At 45.9% G+C, this 17,025-nt stretch overlaps 1 protein-coding gene across 7 annotated transcripts in view; it reads left to right on the top strand.

The window, feature by feature from the left end:
• The first annotated feature begins 712 nt into the window (after nucleotides 1-712).
• add1 (adducin 1 (alpha)) overlaps nucleotides 713-17,025 on the top strand; it is a 211,472-nt gene continuing 195,159 nt past the window's right edge. The window contains exon 1 of one of the 7 annotated variants that reach the window (XM_038805872.1): nucleotides 713-1,000. The gene's annotated coding sequence lies outside the window, so the exon portion shown is untranslated. The remainder of the gene's footprint in view (nucleotides 1,001-17,025) is intronic. The other 6 variants (XM_038805871.1, XM_038805874.1, XM_038805875.1 and 3 more) reach the window with 6 other exon arrangements.

The following is a 17,025-nucleotide window of genomic DNA, read 5'->3' as shown; positions in this document are numbered from 1 at the left end:
ATAAAGATTATTATTATTTAATTTTGCTATAATTCTGTGGCTCAGTGGGCAGCATCATTGCCAGAGGGGAGTCGGTTAATCAGAGTCCCAGTGCAGAACCTAGAGTCTTAATTTAGGCTGGTACAGTACTTGAGGCGGTGCAACACAGTCAGGGGTGCCGACTTTCAGATCTCACAGGAAACGGAGGCTCTCTCAGGTGGTCATAACAGATGCCGAAGCCACCTTTCCAAAGAGGGGGCAGGAAGTCTGTGCAAGTACTTAATCCCTTATAACCGACACTGTAAATTATTTAAAAATGCACAAGTTTTTTTCTTCCGTCTGAGATAAATAGCGTTCAGTTTCTTGTAATTAATGTTTTCCACGCCAACGGGTACAAAATACCACACCAAAAAACTATCATCGACGCCAGCAAAAGGAAAACAAGGCAAAGCCCATTCACTTCCAGCGCTCGCTCCAACGTCAATTTAAACCTTTCACCAGCGCGCGCGCCGGGCCGTTGGCGCTCGTGGGCGCGCGCGCGCCTGACCGTTGGGGTGCGTGAGTGCGCGCACACGCGCAGTAGAGGTCGAGCGGCGCCGGGCGGGAGGGGCGACGAAGGGAAGGGGGCGGGGATGGCCAATGGGATTAAAGAATCATGAGGGCCCCACCCCCCCTCTTCTTACGTCACCCTCCCGCCCTCCGGCCCTGGTCCAATGGGCGAGGCTGCTGCCGGCAGCACGTCGTGTGTGTGTGTTTTTCCTCTTCTTCTTGAGGCGCTGTCGCTGGATCCATGTCTGCCTGAATGTACTGAGAGAGGCGGAGTTAAAGGAGGAGGAGGAGAAGAAGAAATTAAGAAAAACACAGAAAGAAGAGCTGGCAGCTCTTGAGGGGAGGAGGAAGGGGGAGAAAAATCCCCACCTACCTCCTGTTTGAAAGGCAGAAACCGTACCCGATCCAGCCGGCTCCTCACGCCAGGAGCGGGGTTTGGCCAGGAGTGGAAAACATTTCTCCCGTGGGAAAGGTAAGGGGCCGAGTTGAGCCGTTGATGTGAATGGGGCGAGTGTAGGCTGCCCGAGCTGAGAGGGTCAGGGTGGGTGTGTGCGATGTTACTGTGGCGGTTCTCGCTGGCTGCCTCTTGTCGGCGTCTGAGGCGACCTCCAACCCGGCCCCAGCTACCGTCAATCGGCTCTCCTTAACATCCATTTTATTCCTCCGCCCGCGCTCTCCGGGTAAGGCTGTGCGTTTCCGACCGCCGCCCATAGCTTCGTGCAAAAAACCGCTTTAATGTTAATAAAGGCCCCCCCTCCACACACACACACACACACACACCCTGAGCGCCGCTGGTCTGTGTGGTGTCGCCTGTGCCAGTCAGTCAGTGTATTTGCATTGCTGCAATGGGAAACATGACAAGGGTGCACGACGCCGATAAGCCTAATCATCGCGGTTTAGCGGTTGTTGTAGCTGCTGCAATCCAGGAGGTGGGAGAGGAATAAACGCTCGACGTGGGGCGTATGATTTAAAATACCCTTTTTTTCATGGGAGGAGGGTGGATCAGTGGCCTTGCATTGGTAACGTTTTATCTCTCCCCCCCCCCCCCCCCCCCCAAATCACTTCCTCTGTGGCCTTAATGTTGCTTTCGAGGTAACCGACTATCCCCGAATTTATATGATGGGGCCCCTGCGCGACCTAATCGCGTTTCATTGCTAAATGTTATGGACTAAATACATTTTGCTTTTGTTGGTAAGATTTGGCGCCACTGATCTCCAGTCAATGCAAAGTATACGTTCCAATGCAGATGATGCTTCATTTCTCTTTAAATATAATTTTCCAGGTCTTGAGTCGTGGTCCAGACGGACGTTGGACGGGGTCAACGTTTAATTAAATGGGTGGATTGAGGGCGTACAGTTAGGAAATCTACCACCATGTAATTTCGATGGATTGGGACCACTGCCAATCTTGGATGGCTAGAGAATGCTAATCAGATGACCGAGGTTACATTAAGAGCAATGCTAAAATGGAATTTAAATAAAACTAGCTTGATTCTTCCTCCTTTCTCTCTGCCCACGCCCCCCTCCACAAAATAAATTTGTGACTCCTGTGTTGATCACCAAAAGGGGAGGTCTTTTGACCCATTTTGTTGTTCCTTTCATAGTAACCTCTGCACTTCTCCAACCCCCTTAATCCCACCATAGCTTTTAACTGCATTTGAGGAGGCGGAGGAAATGTGTTTTTGCCTTCATTCAGTCTGACAACCATTCCGGATATAAAATGAAGAATGCTTCAATCTTCAACTTGATTTTTTGAAAAATACTTTACTTTGTCTTGCAGAAGTGGCTGTTGCTCAGGATTAATTAGCCTGTTGCATGTCAGACTCATTGGCCTGTTTATAAGGCTAAATTTTTAAAACCTTCATAATCCACTCCCAGCCAATGGGCAATACGTTTTAGGTTTATACTGCTTCCATAGTTTGAATGTTCAGCTTGTTCATCCGTAACCAAACTAAACCAGGTGTGGCTTAGTTCAATACTATATGACTTCAGCATGATGGCTTCATTCTTATCTGTAAATTGTTACAGTAGCTCCAATTGTATCATACAATGTTAGATATAGGCTAAGGAGGAGCTGAATTTTGAGTTTGAGACAGATAAAATGTTAAAATATTGGATCTTACAGTATTTCCTGCTTTGAAGCTGGATGACAGTGCTTCAGCTTTCACAGTTCTATTATTGTGATGACCACTTAATTTGTAACTTTCCCGCTGGAATCACATTTACAAGTCTTGTGTTTGAAGTGGGCCAGATGGTTGCCTTGGGGAGGAAGCCAAACTTGTGAAATCAGCTACAACAGTTTGCCAATATAAAATGATTTCAGATGTGGGCCAAATGTATTTTCTTTTATAGCTTTATTTCATAGTTCTCCTTTACCATCTTCCGCATGCATTGATTCTTTACATCTCTCTAACTTAGTTAAATAACAGACTCAACCATGTTACATTTCTGCAGTCAGTTGAAAATGATGGAACATGGCTATAAGAAAATTGTTTGCAGCTCTAAGCTCAATAATTTTAACAGCATATTAAAAACGATTGAACCCAAAATACCCCTCTATTACTTTAAAGAATTGTAGTGATTTATGTTTTTTAAACAACTTTGTGTTTGGATTTCTTTTACACCATCGGTGCAGTTGATCAGATAATTTAGTCAGTGGTTGCCTTTAGCAGATGGCTGTATGCAGTTTTAGGCTTAATCTTTTTAGCTAGGTCAGCTAGACAAAATACGGGCTTACGAGGATTTGCTTTAGAACTCTGCTTTTGCTTGCTGCCAAGTTGACAGTTTCCGTATTTAATTATTACGTTGGGTAGAGAAACTAGAATCATTTTTAATATATTGACTCTAAAGTTTAGCTATGACATTCACAAACTTTAATTATAAGGTTGTTTGCATTGCTAAAGGGTTTGTCATTTACCAGACACCCATCAATGAGTGTGAAATATAACATGAGCATGTCTGTCTGTGTATCTTGCACATTTTCATTGATGTGTGGCGTGGGAGGGGTCTGCTTTGCTCATTATTCTTCCTTATTTGTGACTCCTTGTCTTTTTGTCTTTTCTCTGGTGTGCTCTTAAATATACATCATTTTCATAAGATATGGTTTTACTTAATACTATTTTTGGAGTGTCTGAATGATAACTATTACTTTTATTTGGGAGGAGCAAGATTTAGTACTTGTATTAATGCAGTATGGTGCTAGACTCATTTGAGTTTGTACAAAGTATTAGTGATTTCATTATCTTCTGTGAATCCTGTCATGACTGAAGAACCTGATGCAGGATCAATGTGGGCGTCCACAAATCTATTGTCATTTTAGTATAGGTCTGAAGTCAAGACTGAAGCCAAGAACCAGCAAAATCTACATAACAATTAATTTCTGCATTATAGCTTTACTTTTGATTGTTCTCTTCAAAACATTCAGATAATTTGCTCGAGATATTAAAATCATCATTATCATTTATTCAGTTTATTCACGTGTCTATTTACCAAAAATCCGTTGTTGCACCTATTCAGAATGTCTCAACTAATGCTTGTGCATAACTGGTCAAAGTCAAAATATTTTTCTCAATAGCATTTTTGAATTTTGAGGGCTTTTTGGTTTCGGAGCTCCTTGATGGTTAAGCAGACCTAAAGATTTAAGTTTGAAACCAAACCGGTCTCAAAGTAAGTATTGGGAATCTCACTCGGTGTCTCCGTTAGCGATATTAAAGAAATGAGAGACTGTGCTGGGCAGGCGGCCAAGAAACCAACAACAATTAAATCGTTTTCCTTCATTCATTCTCCCCATCCCCACCCCGTCATCTGCCTTCAGTCACTGACATTAAAGCAAACTCCAGGCCTGGAAGGTACATAAGTGAAGAGGGTATTCAGACTACATAGCCCAGTTATGCTTAGTTAATGCAAATATTGTTTCAGTTACACAGCTCTTCCTTGAGACTTTTCCCTGACAATTAAGCTCTAACTACAAAGCTGAAAAATAGAAATTTGTTTCATTAAGAGCCTTCATCCCGCTGAGGTGATGGCAGGCTAATCCACGACCAACAATCTGTTCTGAACACTCTGCTTTTATTTTGACGGTTGTGACAAATTCCATCACAGCAGCGGAGACAATCCACAATGTCCTAAAACAATCAACATTCTAAATCAAAAATGCACCACACTAAATAAATGCCACGTGTGTTATCACCCAAAGTTTTGAAAAATAAATTCTGGCATCCAGCCCTGCATCTTCACCAAATGTTTGTCAATTATTCTTTGGATCTAATATTTTATCCTCTGTTCATCTGTAAACAATACAACTCAAAATCTATATAGAGATAATTCTACGGCAGAAATATTTAAAGAAAAGCCCCCCCCACTCCCCCCCCCCCCCACTCCCTTGGCCTCCCTCGTGCTCCCGCACAGTGCAAGAAAGACAGCGGTGCAGTAATTACATAGAACACTACAGTGCAGTACGGGCCCTTCGGCCCTCGATGTTGCGCCGACCTGTGAAACCATCTGAAGCCTATCTGACCTACACTATTCCATTTTCATCCATATGTCTATCCAGTGACCACTTAAATACCCTTAAAGTTGGTGAGTCTACTACTATTGCAGGCAGGGCGTTCCACACCCCTACTACTCTCTGAGTAAAGAAACTGCCTCTGACATCTGTCCTATATCTCTCACCCCTCAATTTAAAGCTATGTCCCCTCGTGTTGGTCATCACCATCCGAGGAAAAAGACTCTCACTGTCCACCCTATCTAACCCTCTGACTATCTTATATGTCTCTATTAAGTCACCTCTCAGCCTTCTCCTCTCTAACGAAAACAACCTCAATTCCCTGAGCCTTTCCTCGTAAGACCTTCCCTCCATACCAGGCAACATCCTAGTAAATCTCCTCTGAACCCTTTCCAAAGCTTCCACATCCTTCCTATAATGTGGTGACCAGAACTGCACGCAGTACTCCAGGTGTGGCCGCACCAGAGTTATGTACAGCTGCAGCATGACCTTGTGGTTCCGAAACTCAATCCCCCTGCTTATAAAGGCTAGCACACCATATGCCTTCTTAACAGCCCTATTAACCTGGGTGGCAACTTTCAGGGATTTATGTACCTGGATGCCGAGATCTCTCTGTTCATCTACACTACCAAGAATCTTGCCATTAGCCCAGTACTCTGCATTCCTGTTACTCCTTCCAAAGTGAACCACCTCACACTTTTCCGCATTAAACTCCATCTGCCACCTCTCAGCCCAGCTCTGCAGCTTATCTATGTCCCTCTGTATCCTATAACATCCTTCAGCACTATCCACAACTCCACCGACCTTCGTGTCATCTGCAAATTTACTAACCCATCCTTCTACACCCTCTTCCAGGTCATTTATAAAAATTACAAACAGCAGTGGCCCCAAAACAGATCCTTGCGGTACACCACTAGTAACTGAACTCCAGGATGAACATTTGCCATCAACCACCACCCTCTGTCTTCTTTCAGCTAGCCAATTACTGATCCAAACCTCTAAATCACCTTCAATTCCATACTTCCTTATTTTCTGCAATAGCCTACCGTGGGGAACCTTATCGAACGCCTTACTGAAATCCATATACACCACATCAACAGCTTTACCCTGATCCACCTGTTTGGTCACCTTCTCAAAAAACTCAATAAGGTTTGTGAGACATGACCTACCCTTCACAAAACCGTGTTGAGTATCACTAATCAACTTGTTCTTTTCAAGATGATTATAAACCCTATCTCTTATAACCTTTTCCAACATTTTACCCACAACCGAAGTAAGGCTCACAGGTCTATAATTACCAGGGTTGTCTCTACTCCCCTTCTTGAACAAGGGACAACATTTGCTATCCTCCAGTCTTCCGGCACTATTCCTGTCGACAAAGACGACATAAAGATCAAGGACAAAGGCTCAGCAATCTCCTCCCTGGCTTCCCAGAGAATCCTAGGATAAATCCCATCTGGCCCAGGGGACTTATCTATTTTGACATTTTCTAAAATTGCTAACACCTCCTCCTTTTGAACCTCAATTCCATCTAGCCTGGTCGACTGAACCTGAGTGTTCTCCTCGACAACATTGTCTTTCTCCAGTGTAAACACTGACGAAAAATATCCATTTAATGCTTCCCCTATCTCCTCTGATTCCACACACAACTTTCCACTACTATCCTTGATTGGCCCTAATCTTACTCGAGTCATTCTTTTGTTCCTGATATACCTATAGAAAGCCTTAGGGTTTTCCTTGATCCTATCCGCCAACGACTTTTCGTGTCCTCTCCTCGCTCTTCTTAACTCTCCCTTTAGGTCCTTCCTGGCTAACTTGTAACTCTCAAGTGCCCTAACTGAGCCTTCATGTCTCATCCTAACATAAGCCTTCTTCTTCCTCTCGACAAGTGCTTCAACTTCCTTAGTAAACCACGGCTCCCTTGCTCGACAACTTCCTCCCTGCCTGACAGGTACATACTTATCAAGGACACGCAGTAGCTGTTCCTTGAAAAAGCTCCACATTTTGATTGTACCCATCCCCTGCAGTTTCCTTCCCCATCCTATACATCCTAAATCTTGCCGAATAGCATCATAATTGCCTTTCCCCCAGCTATAATTCTTGCCTTGCGGTATATACCTATCCCTGCCCATTGCTAAAGTAAACATAACCGAGTTGTGATCACTATCACCAAAGTGCTCACCTACATCTAAATCTAACACCTGGCCGGGTTCATTACCCAGTACCAAATCCAATGTGGCCTCGCCCCTTGTTGGCCTGTCTACATACTGTGTCAGAAAACCCTCCTGCACACACTGCACAAAAACTGACCCATCTATAGTACTCGAACTATAGTATTTCCAGTCAATATTTGGAAAGTTAAAGTCCCCCATAACAACTACCCTGTTACTCTCGCTCCTGTCAAGAATCATCTTTGCAATCCTGTCCTCTACATCTCTGGGACTATTCGGAGGTCTATAGACAACTCCCAACAGGGTGACCTCTCCTCTACTGTTCCTAACCTCGGCCCATACTGCCTCATGTGACGAGTCCTCAAGCGTCCTTTCTACCGCCGTAATACTTTCCTTGATTAACAATGCCACACCCCCCCCCCTCTTTTACCATCTGCTCTGTTCTTACAGAAACATCTAAATCCTGGAACCTGCAACAACCATTCCTGTCCCTGCTCTACCCATGTCTCCGAAATCGCCACAACATCGAGATCCCAGGTACCAACCCATGCTGCAAGCTCACCCACCTTATTCCGGATGCTCCTGGCGTTGAAGTAGACACACTTCAAACCAGCGTCCTGCTTGCCGGTGCCCTCTTTCGAACTTTTAACCCTATCCCTGACCTCACTGCTCTCAACATCCTGTACACTGGGACTACAATTTAGGTTCCCATCCCCCTGCTGAATTAGTTTAAACCCCCCCGAAGAGCACTAGCAAATCTCCCTCCCAGGATATTGGTACCCCTCTGGTTCAGGTGAAGACCATCCTGTTTGTAGAGGTCCCACCTACCCCAGAATGAGCCCCAATTATCCAGGAAACCAAAACCCTCCCTCCTGCACCATCCCTGTAGCCACGTGTTCAACTCCTCTCTCTCCTTATTTCTTACTTCGCTAGCACGTGGCACGGGTAACAACCCAGAGATAACAACTCTGTTTGTTCTAGCTCTCAGCTTCCACCCTAGCTCCCTGAATTTCTGTCTCAAATCCCCATCTCTCTTCCTACCTATGTCGTTGGTACCTATGTGGACCACGACTTGGGGCTGCTCCCCCTCCCCCTTAAGGATCCCAAAAACACGATCAGAGACATCACGAACCCTGGCACCTGGGAGGCAACACACCAACCGTGAGTCTCTTTCGTTCCCACAGAACCTCCTGTCTGTTCCTCTAACTATGGAGTCCCCAATGACAAGTGCTCTGTTCCTCTTCTCCCTTCCCTTCTGAGCAACAGGGACAGACTCTGTGCCAGAGACCTGCGCCCTATTGCTTACCCCTGGTAAGTCGTCCCCCGCAACAGTATCCAAAACGGTATACTTGTTATAGAGGGGAACGACCACAGGGGATCACTGCACTGCCTGCCGGTTCCCTCTGCCTCCCCTGACGGTAACCCATCTACTTTCTTCTTTTACCTGAGGTGTGACTACCTCCCTATAACTCCTCTCAATAACCTCCTCCGCCTCCCGAATGATCCGAAGTTCATCCAACTCCAGCTCCAGGTCCCTAATGCGGCTCTCGAGGAGCTGGAGTTGGGTGCACTTCCCGCAGATGTAGTCAGAAGGGACACGAGAGGTGACCCTTTCCTCCCACATTCTGCAGGAGGAACATTCAACTGCCCTAGCCTCCATTCCCACTGAACTAACTTCCCAACTACTGAAAAATAAAAAAATAAAAAACTTATTAGTTTAGCAATCCAACGGACAGAGCTTTTTTTTTTTTCTCCCCCGGAACAGCCAATCAGAAGCTCTGCTCTGCTGCCCTCTGCTGGATGCTCACCTTCTGTCGAACTCCTCGGGTCACTGATGCAGGTGCACCTTCAACTTACGCTGACCGCACTGCACGTATGCAAATCTCCCGGGAACAGCCAATTAGAAGCTCTGCTCTGCTGCCCTCTGCTGGATGCTCACCTTCCGTCGAACTCCTCGGGTCACTGATGCAGGTGCACCTTCAACTTACGCTGACCGCACTGCACGTATGCAAATCTCCCCGGAACAGCCAATCAGAAGCTCTGCTCTGCTGCCCTCTGCTGGAATTACGGTGGGGAGAAGGCAGCCATCTTCTTGCACATCAACTCAAGAAGCAGGCAGCCTGCCGAGAAATCCCTCCAATTCGGAGCAAAGAAAGTAATCCAGTCTCAGCCTCTCTCCAAGTTTCAGTACGTTTTACCGTGAGCTTTATGAGGCAGAGCATCCTCCATATACCTCAGGCATGACGAGGTTTCTAGATGGTTTACACATCCGACCATTGAGGACAGCAAGAAATGGGAACTGGAATCCCCTCAGGTCCTGACGAAATATAGAAATGTATCGGTCGGCTGCAATCTGGCAGAGCCCCCGGGCCTGACTGCTTCCCATCTGATTTTTATGAGCGGTTCTCGGAGCAACAAAGATCTTTAATTTTGGGCATGCTCAATGATTCACTGTCTCGGGGATCATATACCCAGTCCTTGGCCCAAGCCAAAAAGAGTGTTTTTTTGTGTATTGCTGTGCCTCTAGCCCTACCATTAAAGCCTGAGTAAAAAAAATTTGCGCAGCTTCATCTGGTCCTTCACAAGTAAGTGGGTCACCACCCGTGTCTAGACCCTTCAAATGTGCAAAGATCCATGTCAGCTTCACTGGTCCATTCGAGCCCTTGTTCCAGGTTATAAGGCGGAAAGGAGAGCCTCTACCATGTCGAAGAAGGGTTGGGTAAAGTAGCCCAAATCGGAAACCTTTCTGATAGGGCAGATTTTGCCCATTAAATGCTGCTCTTTTTTTTTTGCCAATAGCGTGGAGGTCCTGGTAAAGCTGAATCCAGTGACCCCACCACCACCACCTTTAACGTCACTGTGCTCCCTCGCCCGTTGCTGGATCTGCTCTTTTTCTTTGAAGTTATGGAACCTCAAGATCATTGCTTGAGAGGGTTTCTCTCCATGAGGTCTTGGTCGCTGTACGTGATAAGCCAGATCTAGCTCTGGGGGAAGGTGGGGCAGGGGGTAGGATTTAAGCACCTTCTCATCCACCATTTTAAATAAAATTTTGCCTTTGAACTCTGTCTTGTGACAGACCCACAAGATGGATGCTTTGACTTCGAGGCCTGTTCTCCAAGTCACTTGATTCTTCAAAAACTTTTTGCATCCAGAACCGAAGAACAGTTTTTTTTTATTCCACCGTCGTGATCTGCTAACTGGTCAGAGAGGGCCACTTCCATATTTTCTACTGTCCTGTCTCCCCCCCCCCCCCCCCCCCCCCCCCCCCACTTCCATATTTCTTTTCATCCATCCCTTCCAACTGGCTCAAGATTTGGCTTGGGGATTCATACACTGACCGTTTAACCTGTCTGGCCAGGTCCCGAGAGTGTTTTTTCAATTCAGCCGCCACGATGTGGCTGATTTCTTCAACTGATGGCCTCGCAGTCGTCTGGGAGAGATGAAGCACACCGTCATTTTGTCTCCTGCCGACTCCAATGAAGCCTCTAATTCTGAGGAGCAAGTTTGCCCCCCCTCTTCTTTTTTCTGTTCTTAGAAATATTTAGAAGCTATATGATTCTCCTAGTTTTAATGTCTTTTTTTCGGCTTGTGCTGTCTATTATGTGCTTTGCTAGTCTGGTTTGGGTCTGAGCGTCTCCAGGTGCAGGTCCTCCACTCCCATCCGTTGCCGGAAGTCCCAATCCACCTAACCTGTACATCTTTGAACTGTGGGAGGAAACTCACACAGACGTTGGGGGCAAGTGCAAGCTCCACTCGAGGCCGGAATTGAACATGGGCTCCTGACACTGTGAGGCAGCAGTGCTAACCACTGTGCCGTTCGTCTTTCAATAATCTGCCCGAATATATCCTTGAATGTCAAATTTTGTTTTATAAACCCTCCTGTGAAACTCCTTGATATGTTATTATGTTAATGGTACTATATAGATGTAAGTTATTGTACTCGTTTGTTACAACAAAGATTAGCAAGTTCTGTCCCGTGAATTTGCCTTGAATTGAAAGGATGTGCTGTTTTGAGACCAGAGACATGATACAGTAATGTAACATTCTTCTGTAAAGCTACAAAGGCTGACTTTTTAATTTATTTTTCCTCAAATATGATCAGAAAGTTTCCTTGTATTCTGTCCAATCGCATAATTACTATCTTTTATAATATTTCTACATGTAGTTCTCATTTTGCCAAATATGGCATTATTCATCAGCATTGCTATCAGGCTAGTGACTTGCTTTTGAAATTAACATTCTCTAACCTTTTTTGATATGATCTAGACATGGTGTGTGCTGTCCTTTTTCTTTCATGCTTCCCAAGCATGTAAATTTGATTCTGGCAGGGACTTTGTCTTAAAAGTCCAAGTTTTATTCTTTTAGGTACCAGTTTAAAAAATTTAAGTTGGTGTTTTAATTCAAATGTTGAAAGTCATCTTTTTCCTCTATTGTTTATTTGCATGCACTGTCTTTCTCTGTGTGGTTAAGATTTAAACTTTGGACAGCAGCAGTGAATTGAATTTACAGACCAAATTTTTATCAGCATTGCAAAAATATTTTTACTTTAAGAAACCAGCATATTCACTTTTATATTGACCCCAAATATTGTAGCTCACCCTTTAAATCATTGCTTTGAAAATCTTTTTTGCTGCTGTCAGCTTCATACTTTGAAAGTATGCACAAGAATAGGAGAAGGGATGCCAGATTATTTTCTATTTTTTCTATGTAAAATAAATGTTCAACAGAAAACTAATGAATAATAGATACTAAATAATGCATTGTCATGACTCTTGACTGCATTTTTCTGGAAAAACAAACATTATTCTCCTTGGTAATGTTAAGTATTTGAGATTTGGGCCAGAAGTGCTTATGTGAACCAATTTTGACTTTCTTTGGAACATTAAATAGATGGTTTATTGAGATTTGTGGGCAGTAGAGTTTATTAATTATGAGTTCATGAGTAACAGTTCCATTTTTGACATCTCCGAATTGAAAAGTAAAATTTATATTTGTATTAAAGCAATTCAATCCATTGCATGAACCACATTTGTCTTATTAACCTCTAATTCACCCTGAGTAAGAAGGATAAAAACAATAGGGTGAATAATTTGATCTCCAAATGTTTTGAATTAAGAACAGATCTGGACTGACTTAATTAAACTTTCAGCTTTTGCCATATATCTTGAATGTTTCATAGACGCATGTAGAAGATTATAAATTCCTGTTGGGACTTTAAAGTTTCTAATTCTGCATAAGGATTGGATACTATAAATAAGTGTAATGTGTGGTCTGCAGTGAGTGAGTTGAATTGATAGTTTTCAAAAATGTGTGTAGCTGGAATTTCAAAGCCTTTGTGTGGCAACAATCTGTTTTTCAAGTGTAAGTTTACCTGCAGAGTAACAATACAGTGGGGAAAGCCTGTATGTAAAAAATAGTATTTCAATGAAAAGTATAAATTACTTATTTCTCAGATGGTCAAATGGAATGAGGTATTAAGGGCAAGATCTGGCATGGATAGTAGATTGGCTGACTGGTAGAAGGCAGAGAATGTGGATAAAGGGGTCTTTTTCAGGATGGCAGCCGGTGACTAGTGGTGTGCCTCGGGTCGGTGCATTAATGAACTGGAAAAAGGAACTGAAGGCAATGTTGTAAGTTTGCAGATGATACAAAGATCTGTAGACGCGCAGGTAGTATTGAGGAAGCAGGCGGACTGCAGAAGGACTTGGACAGGCTAGGAGAGTGGGCAAAGAAGTGGCAGATGGAATACAATGTGGAAAAATGTGAGGTTATGCACTTTGGAAGAAGAAATGGAGGCATAGACTATTTTCTAAATGGGAAGATGCTTAGGAATTCAGAAGCACAAAGAGACTTGGGAGTCCTTGTTCACGATTCTCTTTAAGGTTAACGTCAGCAGTTAAGGCAAATGCAGAGGCTTCCGATAGTGGCCATGTCCGAATAGGTCGTGCACACGGCAGCTCCCGCCGAGATCGGACATTTGGGCCATTTAACGAACGGTAGCGGCACTTCGGCAGTGATTCCCGGAGTCGTAAGGGACGTTGGGGAGGTTCCCCTCACTGCTGCATCGAGGGAACCATGGCGGCCGGCGTGGACCAAGTAGCATGGGGCCAGTGGTCGAGATAACAGCAAGAGTTCCTGAGAAGCTGCTTCGCAGAGCTGAAGACGGAGATACTGGCCCCTATGAAGGCCTCCATGGAAAGGATGGTGGAGACTCAGAAAGTCCAGGAGAAGGCGATCAAAGTGGTGGAAAGGAAGGTATCTGACAATGAGGATGAGATCCTGGGTCTGGCGGTCAGAGTGGAGGCGCACGAGACCCTGCACAAGAGATTGCAGGAGAGACTGGATGACCTCGAATATAGGTCTAGGAGTCACAACCTGCGGATTCTGGGCCTCCCTGAAGGTGCCGATGGGGCGGACACGAGCACGCATGTGACTACAATGCTGGTGACGCTGATGGGCCCGGGGGCCTTCCCGTGGCCGTTGGTGCTGGACGGGGCGCATAGAGTCCTCGCGAGGAAGCCTAGGGCGAACAAACCACCGAGGGCGATGGTGATAAGGTTCCACCACTTCACAGACAGGGAGTGTGTCTTGGGTTGGGCAAAGAAGGAGCGGAGCAGTAAGTGGGAGAACTGCGAGGTTCGTATATACCAGGACCTGGAAGCTGAACTGGCTGAGGCGTGCGGGATTCAACCGGGCTAAGGCGGTCCTCCACAGCAAACGGATGAAGTTCGGGCTGCTGCATCCAGCGAGGCTTTTGGTAATGTACCAGGACAGGCACCATTACTTCGATAGGCCGGACGAGGCGTGGACATTTCTTAAACATGAAAAGCTGGACTCGAACTAAAGGGCAGCTGCACGTGGGTGAAACGCTCAGGTGGGGATGTGTAATCGGGGTGTTGGCCTGATGTAAGATTGGTGGTAGAATTTAAGCTGTTCGCGTTTTTTTTAGGGGAGGGGGTAACGCCCGGGTTGTGTTTCTCGTTTCATGGGAAGAATGTGGATGGCTCTTGCTCTCTTACGCTGTGGGGAAAGGGGAGGTTGGGGGCCCGAAGGAGGAGACAACTGTAAGATTGGAGATAGAGGCGGGAGCGACCAGGTAACATGGTCTTGGTCCCAGAGAAGAACAACAAAGTCTTCAAGGGTGGATGAAGATCTGGTGGAGGGACTAGGGGCCCTGATTGAGTTGGAGGAGATAGTTAAGGGCCTAGAAAGTATGCAGTCGGGCAAGGCCCCGGGTCCGGTCACCTTCCGTGTAGAATTCTATAAGAAATTCTCGGAGCTGCTGAGCCCACTCCTGCTAAGAACCCTTAACGAGGCAAAGGAGAGAGGACCCCCCCCCCCCCCCCCCCCCCCCCCCCCCCCCCCCCCCCCTCCCCGACAATGTCGCAGGCTTTGATTTCGCTCATTTTGAAGAGGGAGAAGGATCCGCTTCAATGTGGGTCCTACAGGCCGATATCGCTCCTGAACATGGATGCCAAACTGCTGGCTGAAACTTTGGCTACTATAATGGAGGACTGCGTCCCGGGAGTGATTGATGAAGATCAGACGGGTTTCGTCAAGGGCAGGCAATTGAACACAAATGTGAGGAGGGTCCTAATTAGTATCCTGATGCCATCAGAAGGAGGGGATGCAGAGGTAGTGGCTGCAATGGATGCAGAGAAAGCCTTTGACTGGATGGAATGGGAGTACCTGTGGGAAGTGTTAGGTAGGTTTGGATTCGGGGAGGGATTCATAGGGTGGGTCAAGCTACTGTATTAGGCCCCCGTAATAAGTGTTTCCACGAACCGGTTGAGGTCGGAATATTTTAGGCTGCACCGAGGGATGAGGTATGGGTGCCCCCTGTCCCCGCTACTATTTGCCCTGGCAATTGAGCCGTTGGCCAAAGCGCTGGACTTCAAGGAACTGCGGGGGGGAGAGCACCGGTTTTCGCTCTATGCTGACAACCTGCTATTGTATATTTCGGACCCGCTAGAGGGGATGGGGGAGGTCATGCAGATCCTAAGAGATTTTGGGAGCTTCTCGGGGTACAAGTTGAATGTGGAGAAAAGTGAGCTGTTTGTAATCCACGCTAGGGGTCAGGAGGAGAAACTGGGAGAGCTCCCGCTCAAGATGGTGGAGAGGAGCTTTCGTTACCTAGGTAGCTAGGAACTGCGATGCCCTACACAGGCTCAATCTATCTCTGCTTGTAGAGCAGAAGGAGGGAGAGTTTAAAAGGTGGGAGATGGTCCCGCTTTCCCTGGCGGGAAGGGTGCAGACCGTGAAAAGGACGGTCCTCCCCAGATTTCTGTTTGTTTTCCAGTGCCTTCCCATCTTCATTCCCCAAATTCTCCTTCAAGCGGGTGAACAGGGTTATCACGGGATTTGTGTGGGCAAACAAGACCCTGCGAGTTAAAAGACTGTTTTTGGAGCCCAGTCGTTGGGGTTTTTGGGGGGGGGGGGGGGTTGGCCCTTCCGAACTTCTGTAGCCACGACTGGGCGGCTAATGTGGCCATGATTAGGAAATGGGTAAAGGAGGTGGGGGCGGCTAGAGGTGGCATCATGCGAAGGCACCAGCCAAGGGGCACTAGTAATGGCAACGCTGCCGTTCTCGCCGGCACGATACACCACAAGCCCAGTGGTGACGGTGGCACTGAGGGTCTTGGGTCAGTGGAGAAGGCACAGGAGCATGAGAACTAGGAGTAGGCAATCTGGCCCCTCGAGCCTGCCCCGTCATTCAATGAGATCATGGCTGATCTTTGTGGACTCAATCCACTTTCCGGCCCGAACACCATAACCCTTAATCCCTTTATTCTTCAAAAAACTACCTATATTTATCTTAAAAACATTTAATGAAGGAACCTCAACTGCTTCACTGGGCAAGGAATTCCACAGATTCACAACCCTTTGGGTGAAGAAGTTCCTCCTAAACTCAGTCCTAAATCTACTTCCCCTTATTTTGAGACCCTAGTTCTGCTTTCACCCGCCAGTGTGCCCACATCTATCCTATCTATTCCCTTCATAATTTGATATGTTTCTATAAGATACCCCCGCATCCTTTGAAAATCCAACGAGTACAGTCCCAGTCTACTCAACCTCTCCTCATACTCCAACCCCTTCAACTCTGGGATTAACCTAGTGAATCTCCTCTGCACACCCTCCAGCGCCAGTACGTCGTTTCTCAGGTAAGGAGACCAAAACTGAACACGATACTCCAGGTGTGGCCTCACTTACACCGTATACAACTGCAGCATAACCTCCCGAGTCTTAAACTCCATCCCTCTAGCAATGAAGGACAAAATTCAATTTGCCGCCTTAATCACCTGTAAACCAAGTTTTTGCGACTCATGCACTAGAACTCCCAGTTCTGTTTTATTATTTAAATAATCTCTTTTGCTGTCATTCCTACCAAAATGGATAACCTCACATTTGTCAACATTGTATTCCATCTGCCAGACCATAATCTATTCACTTAACCTATCCAAATCCCTCTGAAGACTTCCGGTATCCTCTGCACTTTTTCCTTTTCCATTCATCTTAGTGTCATCTGCAAACTTGGACACATTGCCCTTGGTCCCCAACTCCAAATGTATGTAAATTGTGAACAATTGTGGGCCCAACACTGATCCCTGAGGGACACCACTAGCTACTGATTGCCAACCAGAGAAACACCCATTAATCCCCACTCTTTGCTTTCTATTAATTAACCAATCATCTATCCATGCTACTACTTTACCCTTAATGCCATGCATCTTTATCTTATGCAGCAACCTTTTGTGTGGCACCTTGTCAAAGGTTTTCTGGAAATCCAGATATACCACATCCATTGGCTCCCCATTATCTACCG

The sequence above is a fragment of the Scyliorhinus canicula genome, chromosome 8 (assembly GCF_902713615.1).
Source record: "Scyliorhinus canicula chromosome 8, sScyCan1.1, whole genome shotgun sequence".
In the NCBI taxonomy this organism is placed as follows: Eukaryota; Metazoa; Chordata; class Chondrichthyes; order Carcharhiniformes; family Scyliorhinidae; genus Scyliorhinus; species Scyliorhinus canicula.
Note: the sequence above shows the minus strand (reverse complement) of the source record. Positions and strands in the feature narration are given on the sequence as shown.